Source organism: Oxyura jamaicensis, chromosome 7, assembly GCF_011077185.1.
Source record: "Oxyura jamaicensis isolate SHBP4307 breed ruddy duck chromosome 7, BPBGC_Ojam_1.0, whole genome shotgun sequence".
NCBI lineage: Eukaryota > Metazoa > Chordata > Aves > Anseriformes > Anatidae > Oxyura > Oxyura jamaicensis.
In genome coordinates, this window is record NC_048899.1 from 27,896,370 (window position 1) to 27,921,990 (window position 25,621).

Sequence of the window (25,621 nt, forward strand, 5' to 3'; positions counted from 1 at the left end):
TGATGGCCAGTTTAATACCAGTTTGTCAACCTGAAATGTGTCTGAAAATATTGTAGAGAATTAAATTAATTAAAAAAAAAAAAAAAAAAAAAACACAGAAAATTGCTCCTATTGAAGTAGTCATAAATCTTTACACCATGAGTCTGTTGTCAAAAAAATACCCTTAAAATTGCAAAGCTCCATACCTCCTTAAGGCTCTCTTACTTAAATATGAAAAGGACAAGAGTTTAAAAAAAAAAAAAAAAAATCAGAGAAGATTAGTTGGCTCAAAGCCCACTAAAATTGAGCTATCACTTTTCTTACATCCCCCCATATGAGTAACTTGCATATTAAGTTTGAGTTTACTACGAAACCTAGGATACTGAAAATAATCTGAGAACAACAACGTACAGTGCCATATAGTAAGACCATCATTCTTTCAGTGGACAATTTTTCTTTATGAAGATGTGTCAAAAAACTCAATGCATTTCAGCCAGCCTCTGGAATTTACGGAACACATTCATTCAAGTTAATTTTCTGAACAATAAACTCAAGCAATATTTGTTTGCAGTTAAAATACCTTAATTCAGCACCATCTGAAAGTAGAATGAACCCCAGTGGTATTCTGCACACAGAAGGAAGACAAAACCTTTGAAAATATTCTTAAAGTTAAGAAATATGTTGAATCCCATCACCATTGGCTCACATGAAATCAATGGAATTATACCCAGATAAAGCCAGTCATTAATAAGGAAAGACTTGGCACCATTACCTGGAGATTATTTTGAAGAACTTTGAATAGTTAATATTATTGTCTATATGCCCAGTACCATTTAAGAAAAATTAATACCATTACAGATGGTCTGCATTGTACACTTGATTGGAATTATTTCATTGAGTTCATTTAAATACAGATTGTTTTTGTTATTTTTTATTTTTTTATTTTTTTACTAGTTAAGCTTTACTTCTTTCATAAGTAGATTTGCTGGTTAAGTCCCTTCAGCTTAATGTATTTTATCATGTTATAGAAAATAAATAAATAAATAAAAATGCTGAAGAAAAGCTAAATAGGTTGGAAAAATTCTGATGTCAGCTCTAAGCTGTATAAATCTTCTGCCGTTACCTTCTGCAATGACCCAGAGAAAGGAATTTAAAAAGCAGCATAGAAATTCTCTTACCTTCCTACTGTCCCATATTGTCCCAGAAACTGTCCCATGAACATCCCATGGCCTTCATGTCTTTGTGGGTAATCAGTCTTAGTGATCTTCTTCCTGAATAAGGAAGAAGGGGGAACAAAAGTGAATAAATTGGGACTACACTAAGGGAAAATTTCTTGATGAGGAGAGTTACCAAACTATGGAAAAATATCCAAGCAATAAAAATGCTGAATCTGAGAAATCTGGGACTTCTGAGTCCATATATCATCTAATGGAATCTGAATTCAAAAGCTGTTTGCTTGACTTAGTTTTGGCCCTGTCTTCTTATGTAGCCCACATGAAGTCCCTGTGAGTCTGACAGTCAGCAGTAAGGCTCCCACTCATGTCAGTAATGTGATTCCCATTATCTGTTTGTATCTGAAATAGCCATACTCCTCCTTTTTGAGAAAATAATAGGAAACAGCCTTGGGAAGCTATGCAATCCATTTGATCAACTAGTCTGATTTATTTGGATCAGTTTGAAAAATTCAAAATTAATTTGAACATTCTCAACATTTGTTTTCCCCAACATATTTGAATGCCCTTTCAGTTAGGCCTCATCTGAAAATATAATAACAAATGATGCTTTATCTAGGTCTGACTCCTGTAGATGCCATACAGCCATCGAGAGTTAATTGTGAATACCTACTATATGAATATATGGTATTGCATATATATGAATATATGGTATTGCAACCATACAACATTCATGCACATAAAAAAATTACTCATGTTTCTCTGGTTTGGATATTAGAATGTCATGTAAGATTCAGAAATCTTACTGCACTCAGAACATGCAGCATTTTCTTCTATACATAAGGCTTGTCACAGAATACAATTACATTTATCTGACATGATTTGTGCCTAATATCCATTTGTTCCTAATATCCATGCTGACTGCTACTAATTGACTGTTAGATTTTAAGTACTTAAATAAGGTTTGTTTGAATGTGTTTCAGTTTTTGATATTGTTTTCTGGTGTCTGAGTTTAAAAGGGAGGTATATAAAATTGTCTCTTTTACTCACTTTTAGAGAGAAATATAGTATTATCTCATTCCAATCTACTATTGCTTACCTGTCTTCCCTCAGCTACCTAAAGAAACATCTAGAAACATACAGTTAAATCTAGTATTTCTTGATATATCCTGAATTAGTCCATATTAAAGCACCTGAATACAGACTGTTTGAAAACAACCAGCTTATGTGACTGATCTGGAACATAAGTAATACATAAGATTTTTCACTGGTGCTACTTGTGCTAGATTTTGGGTCATAGCTGGCATTTTCAGGAAGACAAGAGACATTTGTACATCTGTTTTCTTGGTTTCACTGGCTAGCTGTTTGTGGAGCCTTTACACTTTCCAGAGCCTGTCTTTTGTACCACACTAACACATCAGCTATTCTGAGCTCTCCGGGGACTACTGATTCCCTAGCAACTCCAGTGATTTACAGCTCACCATTGGAAATCCAGGTAATAGTTGCTTACTCACAGGCCACTGCAGGTTTTCTAGAGCTTATTTTGAACCCTTGTTCTTCCAATTTTTCAGCCTTGTCCTGGCACACAGGTCCATGCGTCACTGGACTTTTCCATCCCTATTTCAGGACCATTCTGTACAGTGGATAGCAAACCCAGCATTATAAAGAGGTGATCACACAAGGGTGGCAGAAATCATAGTGGGATTCAGGAAATTCCCATCCTTAAAGACCAAAAGTTCTTTGCATAGACTTTCATTAGTCTTTTTTTTAATCTTTTATTATTTATTATCCTGCCACATTTTGGGCAGAGTCAAACAGCTTTTCAATATTCCAGCTGCATGTCTACCAGGACTTACAGGGACTGTCAACACACTGCTGCACAGAATACCCAGCCACGTCATTCTTTTGTGGTCTTGTTATTCCTGATATTTTCATACACTATTTACTTATTTCTGGCCTGTTATCTGTTCTTGCTATTTAAGCTACATGCTCCTACATCATGGACTCACTAGCCTGTAGAAACATCGCCCCATACATTAAGGCTATTAACATCACTGGCTATAATATATGTTAATCATAATAATACATTCCCAAGTCAGTATGCCATTTAAAGCAAGATGAGATAGCCCTGGAGAATGTATATTACGAAAATTGTCTTCTAATCACCGTCCAATAGAAGATTATTAAGTCAATTAAAAGTGCATATTTCTTTTCTTCTTTTGACATAGCATCAGATTACTATCGGCCTATCCAAATAGAGCTAATGGGAACTTTTTTTAGTTTGCTTGGCTAATGGTGGTCACTGATGTGACCACAAGAATACACAAAACCAAGTCACTTTCATATCCAGTATTCAAGGCTATAATATTTCACAGAACAGGGCCAGACATAAATCACTGATAACATATACATTCTTATATATAGATACATATACACACACTAACACCAATAATATTCCTTGCTCACAATCAATGTCCTCCTGGCACCAAAAACAAAGTTACAGAAAAGTACGCAAAAAGTTTTCAGAGACAGTTTTCAAAGTATCAAAACTTTGTTTCTTCCTAACCAGAACAGGAACATCAATCTCACAAGCCTTCAATAACTAGAACGTATAACTTGTTCTGTGAAGCTGAAAAATAGATGGGATTATTTTCCTGTTTCAGTGCAATCATTATCTCTCCATTAACTACGAAAGTCTTTCTGTAAGTTATATGGTCACTGATAACACATTTTGGCTGAAATATCAAGCATATCCATAACTCTGTTCAACAGTTAGAAGAGCAGGCTTTCCAGATGAGTTTTTAGTATACTTTTAGCAGACATTTAAAAGGGTGCGTAACAAATTGATGAGCTGGGCATTTCTTTGTCATTGCTTGTTTGCTCATGTTTTTCCTTTTTGCATGAAACCTTAAAGTTACACACTGAACAGTAAATTGTAACCTATTGCCATTTCTCCCCTCTCTCCACTTCTGCACTGAAGAATTATTTTATTGCAAGAACTGTTTAAATGAAAGAAAAAAATTAAGATCTCCCACCAGTCTGGGAAATCTTGGCCACAAAGCTGTTCAGAGGTTGAGTTTTCCTCTGGCTTCTGCCAGCACATTATCTCACTGCTATAAGCTCCACATGGTAAGTAGTGGAGTACCAGACAGAGAGCAAGCTACAACTTCTTAATCGGTGCTGATTAAAAAGGTTAGTGAAGTTCTGATTCCTCATGACCCTTTAGGCCAAAAATCATAGTCTTAAACACAATTGGAGTCCAGCCAAAGTCTCTTATCTGATATGCTTCAAGAGACAGGGTTTAAATCATAAAATCGCAGTACAACTTCATTTAAAGAGAGTAAAAGGAAAAAAAAAAATGCCCTTATAAAGTTGCTAATTGACCTTAATCTACTGTGATGTGCAATACTCTCAGCATGCAACTGTGACAGGGGCACAAAGTTAAGAGTAAAAACACACTTTAAAACTAAATTAAATTTGCAATAGTAGATTAGATTATTTCCAATGTCAACAAATCTCTGCATGTTGAAATTTATCTTGAGATTTCCAAGTACATTAGGGACTTCCTACATGACAACTGTAATGTACCACTACCTCTCGTTCTATAAAAAGCACAAGCAAATTATATTTTTACTTCTTGTACTTTGAAAAAGGTTGTCTGTTCTACTGGGCACAGAACTGAAAGTTAAAACAGGACTTTAACAGGAAGTTTTAAATTAAGCCAGTTACATTCTAGTGTCTCTGAATTCCCTCTTACCTTTTATGTTTTGTGCCTATTTCAACTGCAATTTCTTTTTGCAAAGAATTTTTATAACACATTCAAATTACATTTCACTAGGTTAGTCCCTGATGGAATCTTCTAATTTGTTGTTTAAAAACAACAAATTAGTCATAGGTATCAGTCCATCTGCAAGTTTATGAACCTGATGAAGACACACTGTGGTATCTATTCTATAAATAATGCCATCTTTTAATAACATGGGTGAAAATGAGGAAGTATTCGCATCATGAGATATGAAAAGAAATGTTAAAAGAGGAGAACAGGTTACCTGATTACTGCCTACCTATTTTGTCCAGCAATGTTTTACCCTTAAAACATAGTCTACAGGCATGGGAACCAATATTTCACCTAAAATATTGTTAATGGTATCAAAGGATGCATAATCAGCCCAGTATTTTCTCCAATAGTTTTTACATGATATTAAATATATATGCATGCATCCACCCATACGCTTTTCTGTTTTGATCACACTGAGACCTCAGCTTGCTGTTGTCCTCTGTTTTCAGGATCACATAATGACTGACTCATAGAACTGTTTGGTTTAGAAGGGATCCTTAAGGACTCCCAGGTATGGGGCAGCCACAACTTCTCTGTGCAACTTGTTCCACTGTCTCACCAGCCTCAAACTAAAGGGCATCCTTACATCTAAAGAGCATCCTTACATCTAATCTAAGCCTAACCTCTTCTAGTTTAAAACCATAATGCCTTGTCCTGATGACAAGGAGATGAGCTTTCACTGCATAATAAAGTTGGGTCAACCTATGCTGGCAGCGCTGAAAGGAAATAAGAGATCTGTGGGGTTATAGGGATACAAATGAAATTATTTCATTGAAATATGGACCCCACTGAACTAAATAGAACTACCACAGATTACAGTGGGGATAGGATTCCTCTTCCTCAGGGTTTCATTTTGAGGAAAATACTGCAACCTTAAGTTACACACTCAGTTTACCAGGAAAATATATGATAAAACATACTGGACTGCTCTTTGTTGGAGCTATTTAGGATTAGACCTAGATCCAAGCAAAGGTAATAGAAAGATGCCCTTGTGCATTTAGTGAAAGTGGAGCTGTGTCTATTGTAACCATATGTTGAGTACTTTGAGACATAGCTATATTAATCCTCTCCTGCACATTTTAATCATTTAGACTCTTTAAAGCTCAGAGAAGAGTATCTAAAACTTTACTATATTTCCTAAGGCATCCACTTCACTTTACCCTGTATGTTTTCTTTCATATAATTCATCAAGAGAGAGACCTTTAAATGACTTCCAACAGTGAGGTGCATTTCTGCTGCATACATGTTAAATGGTTTCTTAGGACATTTCACATCAACACTGCTTCTGGTCCAGATTGCTGCAGTACTAGCTGCTATGAATATGCTGAATAAAAAGGTGATCATTACCCTATACAGTTTACAGTGTAGATAATAAGATAAAGGTAGAGATGAAGCAGCAGCAAGGAAACAGTAAAAGAGTATAAGAGATGGTGTGGAAAATAGTTTTAGCCCATCTTTCACCCTGCACCCCCCACCCTCCTTTTGCAAACACTGTAGCAGAAGAGAGCTATGAATAGCCACCCCTAGAAGAACAGCAAGGCAGCTCTTCTCATCTCACTGAAAGAAGCAGCAAGGCTCAAGTTTGGTTATCTTTGTTTTCCAGGAAGTTAACAATGCACAACTGAGATCAATTTGATGAACTTATCAAAAGAAAGAGCTGACATCTCAGTAGCAATGTACAATAGCTACTTATGTATGATATGACTGGAAAAAAAAAAAAAAAAAAAGTTATATTATTCTTAATCTCTCACATTCTTCTATCCATTTTACCTACCATTGAAATAAACTCATGGCTAAGAGAAGAACAGCTCTTGGTTTAGCAGCACTATTTATGTTCTGTGTTGGGATGTTCTATCCTCTGTGGGTAGTAGTTAACCATTAAGGTTATTTTCTGCTATAACAATTGTACATTAATAGATTAAATCTCTTTCTAGAAGAAACACTTTTTCAGAAAAAAAAAAAAAAGTATATGCTCCTCTGTTTCATTGACTTCAGTTGTTTGGGACTAAGTTCATAAGATTTATCTTACACCTCCCTTTCCTCTAATTTGCAGACAAACGGAAGGACCATGCTACCTCTCCCGCTGACTTGCAGGAGACTTACATTTTTATTTTAGATATTTTTTTTTCCTCCCAGTGGAGTGAAAATTCCTGCCCCCAAACCAATTATTTTTCAATTAGCAAGTAAAATTAATTTTCACACTTCATATGCTAACATGAGAATGACAGAAATGCTTAATATTTGTTAAATCTGTCAGTGGAAAAGAAAAAGACAAATGTGACACTAGATTTTTCAGAAGAGTTTAGTCTCAAAGCTCTCTTTTTTCAGTGAAAAGGTAACTTCACAAAGATGCTCTGCATCCTGTTGTATTTGGAAAATGAAGGCATTCACATAGAAAGTACTTGCTGGTTTGCTTTTAAAATTTTGTTAAAGATTCAGGAAGGAACTATTGTCTGACATTTGGTTCTTCACATCTGGTTTCTTATAATGAGGAAAAAAGTCTACAGTTTGTGCTGTCCTGGTTTGAGTTAGAGTTAATTTTCCTCCCAGTAGCTGGTAGGGTGCTATGTTTTGGATTTAGGATGAGACTAATGTTGATAACACACTGATGTTTTACTTGCTGCAGAGCAGTGCTTACACTAAGCCAAGGACTTTTCAGCTTCTCGCTCTGTCCTGCCAGCAGGCAGGCTGGGGGTGCAGCAAGAGCTAGGAGGAGACAGACCCAGGACAGCTGACCCAAACTGGCCAAAGGTGTATTCCATACCATCCGATGTCATGCTGAACAATATATAGGGGTGGCTAGCCGGGGTGGGGGGGGCGGCTGCTCGGGGATAGGCTGGGCATCGGTCAGCAGGTGGTGAGCAATTGCATTGTGCATCACTTGTTTCGTACATATTATTATTTTATTTTCTGTCCTAATAAACTGTCTCTATCTCAACCCACAGGCTTCAGTTTTTCTCGTTTCTCTCCCCCGTCCCAGAGAGGGAGGGGGAGCGAACTGCTGTGTGGTGTTTAGCTGCCAGCCAGGTTAAACCACAACATGTGCCCAGGATACAATCAATAGAGAATGAAAGAAAACAGTTTGTAGTTCCACAGGGATGGAAATCTAAAGACTTTTTAGGTAGAATGAGGGGAGCCAAGTTTTAGTGAACTTTTGTATGGATTTATCCATGTGGATCCCTTGGCACCCATTAATGAAGTTTTGGTCATGCCTCACTGTCTTCCTTACTAGCAGTACTAATAAATGTTTTCCTTTATTTCCCCTCCCTTGTTTTCTTAAAATCTGAAGTAACTTAACATCTGTATCAATACAAGCAGACTAACAACTTTCAAAATTGTTATGGAAGGAAATGTAGCCTAAGCAAGAAGGAAGAATGAAACCAACTAATTGGTGCATTCTGAGGAAATTAAGATTAAATTTATCCCTTGCTTCTGATAAAACATTAATATTTCATAATACTTCAAAGTATAAATATTAACACTATCATTTATTGAAGAGAACTCTATAGCTATTTGGTTTCTTTCCTAGATTTTATTTTTTAAGACGTATCTGGAGCCACAGAAAACTATTGTGGTAAGTTTGCTAGACTAATGAAAAACTGAAATAAACACCAGGAAATGGAGCCCAGTAACATGCTTAGAGGCAACAAAATGCAAAAATGTCAGGAATCCAAGCAAGCAGCATACAAGGTACAGCTCAAAACTATCCTGACTTACTGGCACACGGAATATGATACGATCAGGCTTGCCCTAGACTGTATTAAGTCTGGTCCTGGGAGTCACTGATAACTCCACAGTTTTCAGCAAAAGATAGCTTGTATTCAATCCTTTCAACTTTCTCCCTCCCCATTAACTTTTGGATGTGAGGCCAGCAACAACAACAACAACAAAAAGTTTCACTCCCCTTATCAGGGAAAGAGAAAAAGATCACTGGAAAGAGAAAATCCCCATCTCAGAAGAAAAACACTGGTTATGCCTGAAAATCCTAGCAAAGTGTTGACCTGAATATTCACATACAGGAACCTAAGTGAATTAACAAGAGAATAGCTTCAGAATCATTCCTGGTATTGTGGCTGGAAGCCCATTTCCTGTTATATTAAATAGCAATCACCTCTTGCAACTTAGGCTCCAGCTATTTATACATTAAATTACAAGATCTCTAGGGTCAGTGCAATGTTTTAGAAATTCTTTCTTAATTTCTTAGTGAGGTGAAAGCTCAAATCTGCTATCACTGATGACTCCGTCTTAAGTAGGAAAACATGTCACGCTTACATGGTGTAACAGAAAAATGAATATTCCATTTTACTCTGATGTTAATTGCCTTCTTCTCCCTAACTAGATAGCAAGTGACCTTTACACATTGTTACTGCTAAGTGGAAAGAGGGAATAATAATGTTTTTAATTGATTGGTGAATTATTGAACAGGGTTGCTAATACCAACCCCTTTCTGACTAGAAGAAATGATTACATTTTCTGTTTGTTATTTAGTATTTTGTATTTTCCAGTCTCATGTTTTCGTTTGTACACAATCATTCAAAAACATATCTTGAAACAGGAATATAGCATTACTGCAAAGATCAATTAATGTGAAACGTGAATTTGTAAAATGTGTTCAAATGCAAACCCCCATATTTTAGAGTGGGGAAACATGGGAAAAATACCTAACAACAGACCACTGTATCCCTCCCTCACCCCCACCCTAAAAATAAACACCCAGATCAAACATATTAGTGAATATTAAGGCTGTAGACCTAGAAATCACCTCAAATGTTCAATCTGTCTCTTCCAGTGAACTGCAGCAGGATCATCCTTAGCCAAGTCATTCCTACCATGTTTGTCTACACCATTTTAAGGACCTCCAACAATAAACACTCCACATCTTCTCTCTGTAAACTATTCTAGTGCTACACTATTCACTATATACTGCCACATATTTTTCCAGACTGCAGTTTTGGTCCCCTTTGCCGTAATTTAGTTCCTATACTTCTAGTGGTAGAGAGTCCTCAATAGCTATTCAATGAGAAAGCAAGTTTTTGTCCCCCACAATCAGCTTGGCATCCACCTTGTAGTACTTTAATTAGAAACCTGTTCCTCATCTTGCTTTTGATGAAATGATGTGAGAAAATATCAGGAAGTTTCCTACGGTCAAGATAAACACAAAACATATTTATTTTCATGTACCAACAACTAGGGAAATATTTCCTTCTGAGTATTAAATTTAATGGAAAGGAGCTGTGCTATTCTTCCCCACCCTCAGCATGGTGAACCCTGTCTCTTCAGGGTTACTCAGTCAAATTGTCTTCAGCCCTGACATCCTCATTGAATTATTTATTTAGAATGAAACTTACACAATCTTCTTCTAATAATTTCATCTACATCATATATAAAATTTGTCTTCTAAAGTACTCCAAGAATTTTCTGGATTATTTGAGTGTTGATGTACTTCATTCCCAGCAGATGCCTATGCAGTAAAAACCTTTGTCAACACCAAATCATGGACTCTGCTTTAGTGTTGTTTTTTGTTTGTTTGTTTGTTTGTTTGTTTTTCAGCTGTTCACAAAGATGCCACAGATGTCCTTTGCCTGTTCCCCTGGCAAACACTGACCACAAAGTTCATGATTTTTTTTTTTCCCCCCTTTTTTCTTACCACCTAGGTGTTTTCACCAGGTCTACCCAGCACTAGAAATCAGACCCATTCACATGGTTGCTTCATTCTTCTCCTTTCTAAATAAACTCACACACTAACTATGCCAGTGACTTCAATTGTTCTAGAAAGTCTCAGCTTTTACATTAAATTAGTTAAGTCAAGTCAATTCATCCTCTTAGTTATATATAAGGAATTCTAGGTTCTCCCTTTGCCCTTTATTAGTTTTTGGACAGCTTTACCATCCAGCAACTTTTGCCAGACCAGATCACTTAACTCTTCATCCCTTCTTAAGAAATAGGGATTGCCAATGAAATAGCTTTACTTGTATAATCACAGACAAGCAACATCTGTCTCTTTTCATCTGTGCTTCTATTAGTCTTATCCTTTTAAATATATATATATTTTTTTTTTTCAGAGGAAGAATTCACATTGGGCATCCATAGGAAAAACTAAATACAACAGTATCCTTAACTGCACTTAGGGCTATGGCAATGCCTCCTCACAAGAAAGCAATTGTTGTATGCTGCAAAATCTGACTGAAACAGTTTGCTGTGGTAGGGGAAGAAAAAACCACACACACCTTAAAACACACCAAAGAAACAAACACAGAACCACACCAGAAAACTAGTTCATTTATACAGTATAGCCTCCTTACCCTTTTGTCCCTTCATAGTCAATCTCACTGCAGTTCAGTGTGAAAGTTTAGGTAATTAAATGATTTTAAATAAATATGTGCGTGTGTGCTGTCATTTCCTTAGTTGTCTGTAACCAAATTTTAGTGTTCAGTGGAAGTAGCACATCTGTTTTTCAAGACAATTAAGTTATTAGATACAGATTAATTCAATAAGCCTGACAGATGATCTGAGAATTTTGAAGTATAATCAATAAACCAGGAATGTGAGAAATGGAAATTGGATTTGGAAGATTAACAAAGCCTGCCATTGAAAGATTGATTTTTTGTATAAGTGGTTGGTTTAATCAGAAGTCCCAAGGGGCCTCATGCAATAGCTAATTAATAATATTGGTTAGAAAGAAATATGAAGATAAAAGAATAAATATCAAGGAGCATGACTCCAAGCACGCTAAAAAAATGTCTTTTTGTTTCAGAGTTCAGGGAAACAAAAGCATATATTTCCTTGCATCCATACTGCAGGATATGGTGAGGTTTTTTTTTAAAGTTTCTTTAGGCAGAATTCAAAGTGAGTAGAAAACACATATTTGAAGGAAAATAAAGCAATGCTACTCTACTAAAGGTTTAGTAAAACAAAGTAAAACAAGACAATGAAGCACTCTATGGGACAGAACATGGGAAATCAGTTTTCCCAACACATCATATTGTACAGTTTTATGGCCCTTTTATAGAGATTCTTGCCAGTATCACAACATAATCAGTCTACAGTTGGTTTATGATTAAGATCTCCAGACCAAAGTTGACCTTCCAATAGTCCTTTTGGAGCTATATATTATGTTAATTCAGAAAATGTAACATTTTATTACAGAAACGTTAACTGTTAACTGTAACTTCTCTCAGCACACCTTCTCTGTCTAAGTATTGAGAATACACTAGTGTGTTTGGGTTGCTGCAGCTAAAAGGTGCTGCAAAGAATTCCTCAGCACATGGTGGTTAAATATATTTAAAATCAAGGTTGCAGAGTATAAATGCTTCATGATTTGATTTAATTCATGAAGGAATCATTCCAGATAAGCAGATTCTCAAGTTGTTTCTTTTTCTGTGTTGAAAGAGAATTTCATATATTTATTCAGGCTTTTCTCATTCACAATAGCTATTGAAGGTGGAAATCTCTTCACAGCCAAGAATTCCACCTTTAGGTAGAATAAAGAAAAAGTTTAGATCATTATTCTTTTTGTGCTAGACTGTTTAGGCAGGAGAGAGATCCTTCAAATTCCCCAAATACTTTAAACTAAAAAACTACACACACATTTTTCAGTTCAAGCAAGACTTTGGGAAAAAAAACAGTAAAGATGACTATGGTACAAGTGTGACAGCTCAAGTAGATAAGGTAGCTTAAAATAATTTATGTATTTTTTAATCTAAGGCAAACTGAAGGGGATTTTCATGCACCAACTCCATAAATAAGGTACCCGGGAATTTCTTCTAAAAGCAATCAAATTTCTTTTATTTAGCTGCCTTCAGTGTCAACAAGTGCTGAATTATGCATGGAGGCTATGATATTCTGATATTCACTTTCAGTGACTTTATTAAAAATGGAAAGAAATCAATATTGGTTTCAGTACTGAAAAATGTTGGACAGCTTGATGATCTGAGAAAGCAGCCAAAGACATTAAAAAGTCAGTGTCTAGTTTGGGTTTTGAAGATTCAGTAACCTCATGCTTCAGAAACGTGGCTCCTTAAAACTTTTGGGTCTGTGTTAAAAAATAGAAATACCTTTAAAAAGGAAATTTATATTATTGTTCCCTGTTATTGCTGCAGTCTCATTGGTTTTGCTATTAACGTTTATTGAATTCTACATTTGTCTCTTGTTAGTCTCAGCAGTGGTAACCAGGAATAAAAATTCAAGATACTACAGGAAGTGTTTTCTTATTATGGAAGTGTTTTCTTATTATTTTGGTTGTTAGACACTGGAACAGGCTGCCCAGGGAAGTGGTGGAGTCACCATCCCTGGAGGTCTTTAAAAGACGTTTAGATGTAGAGCTTAGGGATATGGTTTAGTGGGGACTGTTAGTGTTAGGTCAGAGGTTGGACTTGATGATCTTGAGGTCTCTTCCAACCTAGAAAATTCTGTGATTCTGTGATTATAGGTAAAGCACCTCCTGGGAGCCAACTATTATCCTATCCAGTAACTGTTAAGTTGAAAAGTGTTTCAGTGAATCTATCCAGTTTCATGAGCTATTTCTATCTCCTTTAAAACACCTTTTTACCTTTGTCCTCCAGACATGCTGTGCCAATGACTTTCAGAGCTGATTTAGTCTCTTTGGTGAAAAGGTAACCTTCATTTTCTTAAAGCTTGGTTACCTTATAATGGCATAAATTCCCTCTAAGCTATTGAATTGTAAGAAGGTAAATACTAATTTTGTGTACATCTTTTTTCCATCCTGTTTCATAGATTTCTACCCTCTCTTGTATTCCAACACCACCCCACCCCCGCTTATTCTACCCTTTGTTTGGTCTATCGGTCTATATAAGCTATTCTATCTTTTTGATCCATCTATTTGCCCTTCTCCAAACTTTTGCTTATGCTGTTAAATCCTGTTAAAAAAGATGAGATGGCCAGAGCTGTGTTCAGTATTCAAGATGTGTGGCAAAGATTTATACAATGGCACAACATTTTGTGTTTTGTTGTCTAATCCTTTGCTAATAACTTGCAATATTTAATTTACCAATTTGTTAGCTTTTCTGATCTGATGTTTCAAACGAGTTATATGCAACAAATCCAATATACCTAAAACCATTCTCCATACTACAATAAAATGTTCAGATCAGATTGCTATAGATTAGAGCTAGAAATTTACAACTACCTTCTTAAAATTACTAATATATCCTCAATAGAACTCAATATTCTTATCCATGGAATTGTTTCAATGCTGAAGATTTGAAGACTGGGAAAGAATATATCATTAGATCCAGAATAGAGAGAGGTGAACTAGAACTAGCAAGAATGGAATAAATCAGTACTACAAGCCAAGTCAGTAGTAAATTGGAGGGAGAAAAGAGACATATTCAGAAAAGATAGTTGGACATGGCAGCTGTTAGGATAACTACGTAATAAAAATGCAAAACACTAATCTGCCTTAAAAAACAGTAGTTTGAAATTGCCGTGATACTTGACCACTCAGAGTTAAATATCCAGTTTCAAAAAAATGCAGCTATAACTTATATTTATAGTTGAACTCTAATTTTTGTCTTTAGACTTGTTTTCCTCCAAATCATTCTCTTGCCAGGTTTAAAAACAGATGTTGCTGTCCTACACTTCTATAACCTTTCATTACAAAAACTCTGGCATCAGGTCATTAGAGAAATTAGCGGTGTCAGCAAAATGGGTTAAATATTTAAGAAAATAATAAAAAAAGGTACTGTTTCTGCAGTAACAGTGCTTTCAGCATTATACTATATTCATAATATTGACCTTGTATGCTTTGGTGTCTGCCTAAATCAATAGCAGCTTGTGCTGGAAGCCTCCTTTGGGCTGCCTTTGCTTTATAAGTTTATCACGCATTTTCTCAACATGAAATAATGTACACTGAGACAAAGTAAGATCTTTTGTCTTAACTAAAGAGATGCCACATCCAGGTCAAACCTCTGACAGATGAGAAGAGCCTTGACCAATGAGAATTTAAAAAACTTAAATAGTTGTCATGAAATTTTTACTAGTAACCACAATAAAAACCTCAGAAACCCATGGGTTTGGGAAAATTTAGTAGCCTTTGGATAAAGCCTTAAACACTAATCATAATTAAAATTAGTTCTTTCTTTTTTTTTTTTTTGCAATGAACACTTAGAAAAGTGTTCAGCATTATGAAATATACACCTATTCAATAAAAAATTATCCTTAAATTCCCCCACCCCCAGAACAAGCCAATAATCAGACACTGAGTCTGAGACCTCATTCCTTCACTTTTTACCAAAGCAACTGCTTTGACTCTAGCAACTGTTTTAAGGGGACATTGCATCTGAGGAGACATCTCTTCTAGGATTAAGATCTGTCTTTGGCTTTTCTCCTGCCTCTTGAACACCATATCTGTGCATCACAGAAGCAGCTGATCAGAGCATCATGGTGCTTTGATTGCACTCTTGGAGATGCATGAAAGGAAGGATCCTCTTGTGGGTAAATCAGCAGCTGGAGGGATTACAGAGAAAAATTCTCATTCCAGTGTGCCACAGTTACATATCTGGCCTCAGGCAAAACTATAGCTCTGTTCCTCAACTTCCCCAACCGCTTTAGAAAGCCTCTACCTCAAGGCTATTGTGCCGATTCATTCATTAACGTTGATTGGCAGATATTATACAAGGAAAAACTGATTATTAAAACTGTTATCATATATTTTAATGTGTATCATTGTTACCAGAAGAATTAAGTGATATCACCTATTTGTGTGTATACACGCACACATATAAATTTAAAAATGACAATTCCATAGGCAGCTCTGTTCTTCTAATAAGAAAAATGATGCATGAATCCTGGTGAATTGCTTACAGATGGCTTACTTTTATTAAAACTTTTTGCAGAAACTTTCAAAACTTGATAGCAGCATTATTGATCAGGACTACTAAGCCTTCATGTTACATAAAACTGATAGCAGTAAATAAGAAAATAACTTACTTCACTGGCTCACATGATTTATTTTTTTAGGTGGCTTGGAGTGCTTTTTTGTTGTTCTCTGTCCTTTCTTTTCCCCTCTACCAAAATAAATTTTTAGCTGGCCAAACTGAAACCTAACAGAAAAAAAAGGACTTCAGTGTGGCTTTTGTAACTTGAAAGGAAAATACAAATGGTTTATCCTGTGAAGGACCTGGTCTTCACTCAGCTAATACAGAAAAAGAAAATAATGCAGTGTGCCTGCCATAGAGCCATCAAGTATAACAGGCTTGAAAGACAGACAAAGTAAACTAAGAAGAGATTGGGGAGCCGGTATTTCTTACTGCAATTGTTCCTCTGTTAGGGGGGTTTGTTTCATGAGCAGTCACTGGGTTCTTAGGTCTCAAATGAAAATTTATAATATATGGCAAAAGAGATGTGGTCTGTTACCACCAGATTGCTTTGAAGGTGTATTCAAGTTAATTGTCAGTCAAAAATAGAAAATAATGAAAGTTGTTTTCTCCTTGCATATCATGAAAGCATTGGATTGACATAATGTTTTAATGAACAAGTATAGCACCTGTCTTGACACTTGCAAACATTAAAGATCACGTGAACACGGAGAGGAAAATAAACACAACTTCAACACTACAACTGAACTGAAGCATGACATTTTAACTTCAGGCCTTGGATCTTTTATCCCTTTGCATCAATGACACAAAACCTCCAGAACAGTTCTTGAGTATCATAGAATCATAGAATATTCCGAGTTGGAAGGGACCCATAAGGATCATCAAGTCCAACTCCTTGCACCATGCAGGTCTACCCAAAAGTTTAGACCATGTGACTTAGTGCACAGTCCAAACATTTCTTAAATTACTACAGGCTTGGTGCAGTGACTACTTCACTGGGGAGCTTGTTCCACTGCACAACCACCCTCTCAGTAAAAAATATCCTCCTGGTATCTAGTCTAAACTTCCCCTGCCTCAGCTTCACCCCGTTCCCATGGTCCTATCACTGGTATTTATGGAGAATAGGTCACCTGCCTCTCCACACCCCCTCGCGAGGAAGCTGTAGACTGCAATGAGGTCCCCCCTCAGCCTTCTCTTCTCTAGGCTGAACAGGCCCAGTGACCTCAGCTCTTCATACATCAATGATTCATTGTTATTTTATTTTTGTGAAATATACTTTCTGCTTGCTTGTTTTTGTGCTTTTTTTCACCTTCTAAATCAGTCATTTGCAAAATCAATCCCATCAGATACTTCCTTCTCTTGCCAAATAGTAGTATGTTATAACACTATAGTACAGCAGAGCACTGATTCCTGTAGCAAGCGAGTTGTGAAAAAATATTGAAGTATAAAAGCCTCAGGCTTGGGTGCATTCAAAATTCATATAGATGGGTGTTTATACAGCATGGTGTATTTCCATATCTTTTTCCAAGTGTAACAACCACATCAAAGAACAATCTTACATAGTGTAAGAACAGAGAAAAGGTCTCTTCCTTAATTCTAGAAAATATTTGATTCTCTGGTCAACTTGATTCTTTTAGCTTCTACACTGGGCCCTGTGTGTTTTTTTTTATATTATTATTATTATTTATTTATTTATTATTCCTGTTTTACCTTACTTTGTATTATTTGTCCCTTTCATGTTATAAAACAGATTTACTTAGAATGGTTGTATTCTATAGCTACTTCAGACTGCTGAAATAAGTGTGAGGCCATGAAGATGTGTCTATGTATGTATATGCATAATCTTAACATAGCAAAGAGCCAACAACCTTTGGTAATATGGGCAATTAAGAGTCTGGCTAGTCATTAAGCAGGTATGTACTGCTTCAAGGGCTGTATACCGCTTCAGGTAATAGAGTCTTAGAATACGTCCTCAATCTCCAAACCACTGATCAAATGCCCTCATTGCATATCTTGTAGAAATTACATTGTTGCTAACAGAGAATCATCTTCAATGTCTAAAAAAAGGTTGTATTAAATATCTTTCTTTATAAGTTACCAAGAGAGTTGATCAAAATATTTGTAGTCTGTGGTATTTATAGATGTGTCCCAGTTTCCTAGCTATCAGGATCATATTGGAATTAACTGGTTAATCTGAAGGTTGCAGTTTTTTTTTTTTCCCCCTCCACGCTGAACAGCTTATTTAGAATCAGAGTCATCTAGGTTGGGAAAGACCTTGAAGATCATTATATCCAGCTGTCAACCTGACGTAACAATTCCCCTCACTACACCACGTCCCTTAGTGCCATGTCCACACATCTCTTAAATACTGCCAGGGATAGTGACTCCCCCACTTCCCTGGGCAGTCCATTTTGATGCCTGGCCACTTCTCCAGGTGAACACATTTATATGAACATATGAGCACAGTTTAAGGCTCAGGACCATATTTTCCTTGACTGGAAAACTGAGTGGCATTATATTGAAATTGGTTTCTAGCAGGTCCTCCACATTCTGCCGAAACCTTGGTCAACTCATGGGTGCTTACTCAGCCCCAGAACTAATTCAAGAAATTTGATTCATGTGATTTGTATGTCCTTTTATTCCCCAGCATTTTGTACAGTGTGCATAAGTGATGCTCAGTAGGCTTGATAGGGTTACATGCAATGTGCTTTAAGAAACTGTCTTGAATATTGTCTTCAGCCTGAAACTGTCTTCAGCCTTCTGGCAAACATTCCCCTCCCTTATGAGGCTGAATACCAGTGTATTTGGTTAGCTCACAATGTTTCATGCTCTTAGTTATAACTTACTTCAATATTTCCTTGTAGTTTAATATATTAAAATATAGGAGTCCTCAGTGCATTTACATCTTGTGACTTTTCTATAGTGCTGATGCAGGTGTGAAAATGATCATATTATTTGTTTCAAACATTGTTTTCAAGGCTACATACAAAACACTCTGCTGCCCCTATTCTTAAGGCTGTTTCTAGCTTCTCAGGAGATCAGCACCCTTCACTGAGTTTTCTTTCAGTACTGGAAACCAAATAAATCTTTTCCTTTGCAAACTAAAGTATCCAACTCTTCCTATCCTTTTCAGGACTGAAGCTTTATTACACAAAGAGCACATATCAAATCTATTCAATTTAACACTCAACTCAACATTAGAGACATCAAACAATTCCCCTCAATAACTACCTCATGGCCACAAGAGTTAAAAATCATTTCATAAATAGTTTTCCAAAATGTTAGATCTTTATTTATGAATGCAACAGTCTAAAGACCATGTTAAAATTAAAAATCTGATCATCTCTCCTCCCATCTACTAGAGCATCCCTCCAACCCATATTTGTACTGATCTATCATCAGATTCTGGAGGCAACATTAAAGTAAATTGATCAACAATTCTTCCAACACACATTAAAATTCAGATCCACTTCTCCTGTTGAGTATTACCAGATGTGAAAATGCTTGATAGAACTTATTTCAGCACCTCAAGGTATTTTCAAAACCAAGAGTTGCATTCAGCTTCAGTTTTAGAACGAGGAAAGGAAGAGCATCAGACTCAATAAAAGTTGAAAAGGATTGATCTTTTGACTGCTAATAGTAAAGCCATGTGGCTGAACATTGCTAGATAAATGCATTGGAAGGTCTGCAGGATTCCCTCTCCTCTACTTGACTCTGCCCCATTTAAGTCTTCTTTTTCCCCAAATTTACTTTTGCTCTTGAATTCAACCAGCTACACACCCCAATAAAAAAAAAGTTCTTTACACACGTGAACCTGTGTCAGCATTCTTTGTGCAGCTCCAGATTGACAGATTTGCCGTATAAGGTATAACAAAATGCTCAGCTTTCTACTAAAAATTTTTGTAAGTTAAGAGCTGCAAATGATAGCTGTACATTCTCTATACCAGCTGGAAGAAGAAAGCATTCTCATCCTTTTTGTCTAGAATGTGTCCTGTTTCTCCCCTCTCCCCCCCTTTCAAAAAGAACATTTTTCATGTTTTGAGGCTGAAATGCTGACCTTCTCCAGAGATAGGAATTTTCTATTATATATTCAAACTTTCTCAAGTTAAGAACATGAGTAATCAGGAAATTAACTAATAACATACACACAAATTAAGACACCCCACTGAACAGCTTATCTACACCACAGTTTTTTTCTTTGTTGCACTTAATTTGGTTAATTGGCTTTTCTTTATTGGTTTTAAAATCACTCCGGGAGTGCACAACTCTTTCAAGATCTTCAAGTGATCTCAAAGAACTGCAGCAATTAACAGCTCCCAACCATGTTCCCCATGAAGCAGCTGGGATTGGGCTAGAGTTGCTAGCAGATATTCAGTGAAGCCTGAGACTTTTTATTAGGATCCTGGTCAGGATAGTCCTAACTCTGTTGAGACTTTCAGTAACCACCACTAATGTTCTTCACAATGTTGTCTGAGCTCTCTTATTCAAAATCTTTGTCAATATACTCCCTGACATGCTTTCATTCAGTATTTTATTTGAACTAACCATGCCGGGATTTCCCTCCTCCCTGCTCTACTTTTATGTATAGCACCCAGCGCAATAGATTTCCAACTGTGCAGGATATGGAAACATTGCTATAATATAATGGAAGCAGACTAGAGAACGCCTGGAGCTAGCACGCAGGCTCCATCTTGAAAACACCATCTCGATGCATTGGAGTACAGGGACTTGAGTTCCAAACAACATGTTTTTGGACTAGTAACAAAATAGTAGAGGAAAACCTAACCATCATTAAAGGGAAGAGAGATGGGAGACAAAAGAGGAGTAGGAAAAAGAGAACAAACCAGACAAGGTCTCAGATGCAGGTCCAGCTCACCTCTGACAACATGGGCTCAATACACTCAAACTTAAATACTGATTATTCCCAAAAGTCCTACTGAGTAGACATGCATTTGTTAGTCAGGGCAAAATTCTTCACAGCAGACTCATTTCACCACATCCTACATAAACAGTTTAGGTGATTCAAAACCACAGGGACAAAAGAGGTGTTTAAATTTGTTCCACAGGCAACTTTTTGAAGGATTTATTGCTATACTCTACAGCTTTTAGATGTATTAAGTATAAGCTTATCTCTCTCTAGTGGCTGCAGACACCCTTATGTCAATGTTGGTTTCTTTAGCACAAGCACTATGCTTCTCACGCCAAGTATTCAAACTCTGCTGATCAGTACAGCGCATGCTTATCTGGGCAAGGACAGCCTGTAATGTTATTGGGAACAATAAGTATATAAAGGTCATACAGGTATAGCATCCTACACTAGAGCAAATTGGCCATAAATAAGTTCATACTGGAAAGCAGAGAAAAATTTGAAACTCTCAGAACACTGTAACTCTAGAAAAGGCTCCCAGTAGTAAAGGCAAAGGCAACTCATCATCCTCTTATTTTTAAGATGGAGTTTGATCAGTTTATGAAGAGTACACCGTGTATAATGAGAAGAGATTGGACTTGAAAACCCAGCAAACATTTTCCAGTCCTTTATTCCCCAGAGATTATAGAAGTGTTTTGTTAGCATAACAACTCATGGGGTTTCAAAGTCTCATGCTTCTAGTTCACTTTCTAGACATTTCCAACTTCTTTAGCATTTTTATTCTATCTGGAGCTAAAATTTTAAACCTTTCAATTTTTCCTATGTCTCAGCAGATTTTCATGTTTCCCTTTAAAGGTAAGGCATAGAAACTATCAGCTTGGTCTCCAAAAAAAAAAAAAGAAGAGGGGAGGGGAGGGGCAAAAAACAAATGAATATCATAGTTATTTGTATATTCCATGACTGGGGAGCACACCTGAAAGCTTGGTTTGAACAGTGCTAGTCCACTTACATACCTCTAAGTCTCTGAAGAGACTGGTATCATCATGCAATTCCATGCCATGCCATGCAGGCTTTCAGTTTCTGCTGTTACATTTCCTAAACACCATCCCACAAAAGGGCTGTGTACGGGAGACACTTTCACCCTAGTAGTAGTGAGAAAGAGGGAGGAGAGATGACAGGGGCCTCCCACATAAAAGCCTCTGCTTGAAGGTTGCTTCTCCTTCCCTACACTAACTAGGCCAAAAAGAACATCCTTCAGCAGTGGTATGGAGCCAGCACAATTGCTTCTGCTGACAATGCAAGCGCTTTATCCTTTTCCTCCCAAAGCTCCTAGTCTTTACTGATCATTACATCCAGCTACCTCATCCTAATCTCATTTTTAAGTGGTAAAGACTCTAAAAACACAAAATGAACTGCATATGCAGGGCCACCAGGACAAATGTACCAGTTTATATCTAGGAAATATGCACAGCTATTTCCCATACTTGCCATTCAAAATATACATAAATTGCGTTTATCCACAACAGATCATTAGCTGTTTGGGTTATTGCACTTTTTCTATAGGGTCACAGGTTCTGCATAACTGCTAAAACACAACACTGTATGAACAGATGCTTTTCAGCAAAGCAAAACAAAAACACAGCCTCAATCCTATGATGATGTACAAAAAAATGTCCAAGTAGCAATAGGCTTATACTGTAGCATGAAGGAGCCAGGCTGGTCACTAACAGAGGCTTCCTGAATTCAGGTAGCAGAGCACTGCAATTAGCTCTCTGGGAAAGGTGTTGGCAGCTCTGTCACTGGATGCTTTTAAGAAGAAGGAGTTTCTTGTCCCAATACAAGAAAGACAGCTACCTCCTCCCCCCATGGCCTGGTGGGAAAGAGCTAGAAAATAATACTAATCAAGATGATCAGCCTTCTGTGAGGAAAAAAATATATATATATATAAAAATATCAGCAGACCTTCACCTGGCATTAAAATGTAACACAGTTGCCTAGTCTCTTTAATAGTGTTGGTCATTATTTGATATTAAAGCAATATGATGGAATGTGCTTGGTTAAGAGAAAAAAAAAAAAAAAGACCTATTTCCCACACACTGTTTATGAACATTTTCAGAAATTGTACAGGTTTTCTTTCCCCACAGAGAAAGCATGCTGTGATTTATGGACTGTAATAGTGAGCTTAATTGGGAAGGAGATATCATTGTTGACAGCTTTGTCTTCGCCTGGTAAATAATGGAATAAATCGGCAGGGAGCACTTACTCCCCATCACGGTTTCGGACAGTGAATTTTGAAGGCCACACACTTTCTTATGTATTTGCAGTATAGCTTGCATCCTGTTGTGGTTTTACCTGGCAGCCAGCTAAGTACCACACAGCTGTTTGCTAACCTCTCTCCCCTCTCCTGCCCCCCCACCTCCCCAAGTGAGGTGGGGGAAAGAATTGGAAAAAGGTAAAACTCATCGGCTGAGAGAAAGACAGTTTAATAGGACAGAAAAGGGAGGGAAGATAATAATGATGCGTATACAAATACGCACCTGATGCAGGATGCAATTGCTCACCACATGCAGACTGATGCCCAGCCACAGCCAGTCACTGAGTATTCTTAAATGGGTTTGGCATTTGTTGTTTATTTAGTTAACAAAACATTAATTTAGTAAAAGGCCATTTGAGCCTGCAGATCATTAGATTAATATATTTATATATATACACTAATATATATATTCACTAAACTAAAGGACAACTCAAGCTCAAACAACTACAATATTGATTGCACAATATGAGCCATATGCTTCTCAATACTAGCTTGCATTCCTTATATTGACAAGTGCCACATAAATAGCATGGACTGTGGCAGCAGCTGCTGAATGCCACTGTCATTCTGAGTAATATATTTCTCCTGCCAGTATAAGGGATAGTTTACTGTTCTGAGCTACAGTTCCACTTCAGAGGAATTTTTAAGATCATAACAGGTTCTCCATGTCATGTTCCATTGTTTCTTAGCTGCTAATTTCCATTTGTTTCTCCAAGATTATTCAGCTTGCATTGTAACAGTAGTCAGACTGGTATTTTGCAAGGCAAGGGGGGGGGAAGATAGAGATTACAGAAAGTGTTGGCCTTTTTAGTTGAGATAATGGTATTACAGCAATCTGTTGCCCTAGGATACTAGTCTCAAGGCTCTGCACCAGTCTTCAGAACTCTGTGAAACTACTTTGCCTTATTGTCCACAGAGGTCAAGATGAAGTATGGAGGAAATATGGGAAAAAAAAAAATGAATGATTTCTAGCTTCAAAGAGCAGCAGCCTGAGGAATTACATAGTATGTGTTTCACAGGGCCTGTACACTCTAGCGACCACCTATAGGTGTTCTGTTTCCCACTCCATTGCTGACGGGGAAAGTCAACACTTCCACATATTTGAGCTTTCAGTGACCAAATGCATGTTTTTCCTTCTTAGCAGAAGACAGCAGAATGCATCTAGTCCAAATTATTGTATTCTAATTCTAAAAAAAAACAAACAAACAAACAAAAAAAAAAAACACACACACACAAAAAAAACTATTTTTGTTACTCTTAAACACCTATTCTGAATGTCACAAACTGTCCACTTCTCTTTCCTTATGTCATTTTTGTCTGAAGAATATGCTAATATGAAGTCTAGTATTTTGTCGAGATACCAACCTTTTCTCCTCAGAAGAATGATTCCCAACAACAACAACTTGATGTGGGGAAACCCAAAACACTTTTCTTGTTTATTGTCTTCTGTACTAACCCATTGACCTCCTGAGAAGTGGGCACCTTCTCACATAAAAATTTCAGGAGGAAATTCCTTGCTCCCTTTTAACACCCTAATAGACATGAACTTGCAGCTCAAACTCACTGACTAATTATTCTGGCTTTGGGTTTAAATTTATTTTGCTTTCTTGCAGCAGAAACTCTCCACCTATTTAAAGTCACAAGAGCACAACACTACACTGAAATAAATACATCTCAATATATTTTTATGTTTTCCCCAACAGTTTTCCAAGGTTGCTTCACTCTACAATTAGAACAAGACAACAAAAGAAAACCTCTTCAAACCATTTGGGGAAACTAGAAGAAGTTTCTATTCAAAGATTGCATTCACATAACAAAAAGTCAGGTGTTGAGTTCGCCATTAGCTGTTGACTAGACTGAAGCGGTTTTCAACAGTTTTTAATTTACAACATCTGTGAAGACTATATCACTTTTCAAACTTAACCTTACTCTCAACAGGCTTGTCTTGGTTTGTTACCATTCACAGACCCCGAGAAAGAGCCATTGGGTCCCAGGAAGAAAGCAATGGAACACAGCAGCAGTATATTTCTCATAATACTAAATCTGAGACTTGAGCTTAGATGAAAATACAGAGTTTGGAGAGGTCAGGGTTGTGGGGAAAGCAGGTTACCTCATCTTGCTACCAGTAAAAAACTAGCCAAAGGTTGGCCAAAGGTTTGATGCCTGAGCTCAGGTGAAATAGGTCAGGTATGACACGGTAATTCATAGTGAGGTTTGTAGCAAATACTGACACTTCTGAGATCATTCTGACCTCACAAATCATTGGTTGTGCTCATTGTACAAAATCACCCACAATTACTCATAATTACATGGTATACATGAGCTAGTATCACGTGCATACATAATCCTTCAAGCTTTGACAGCAACTGCAGAGCCCAAAACTATTGAGACTAAAATTATAGGCAATTGTTGAGTACGCACAATATCAGTTGAAGTCAATCCCAGAACAGGAATCCATCTCTACCTAATTTGCCATCTTTCAGAAGTAGGAAGATCCCACCAGAATAGCCCTGCTAAAAGGGTTTGCACACCCTCCTACAAGTACAGAGCTAGGAGTTGCTTATGTCATTTTACTCAAACTATTCTCATTGGAGATGATCCTACCATGCAATCCTT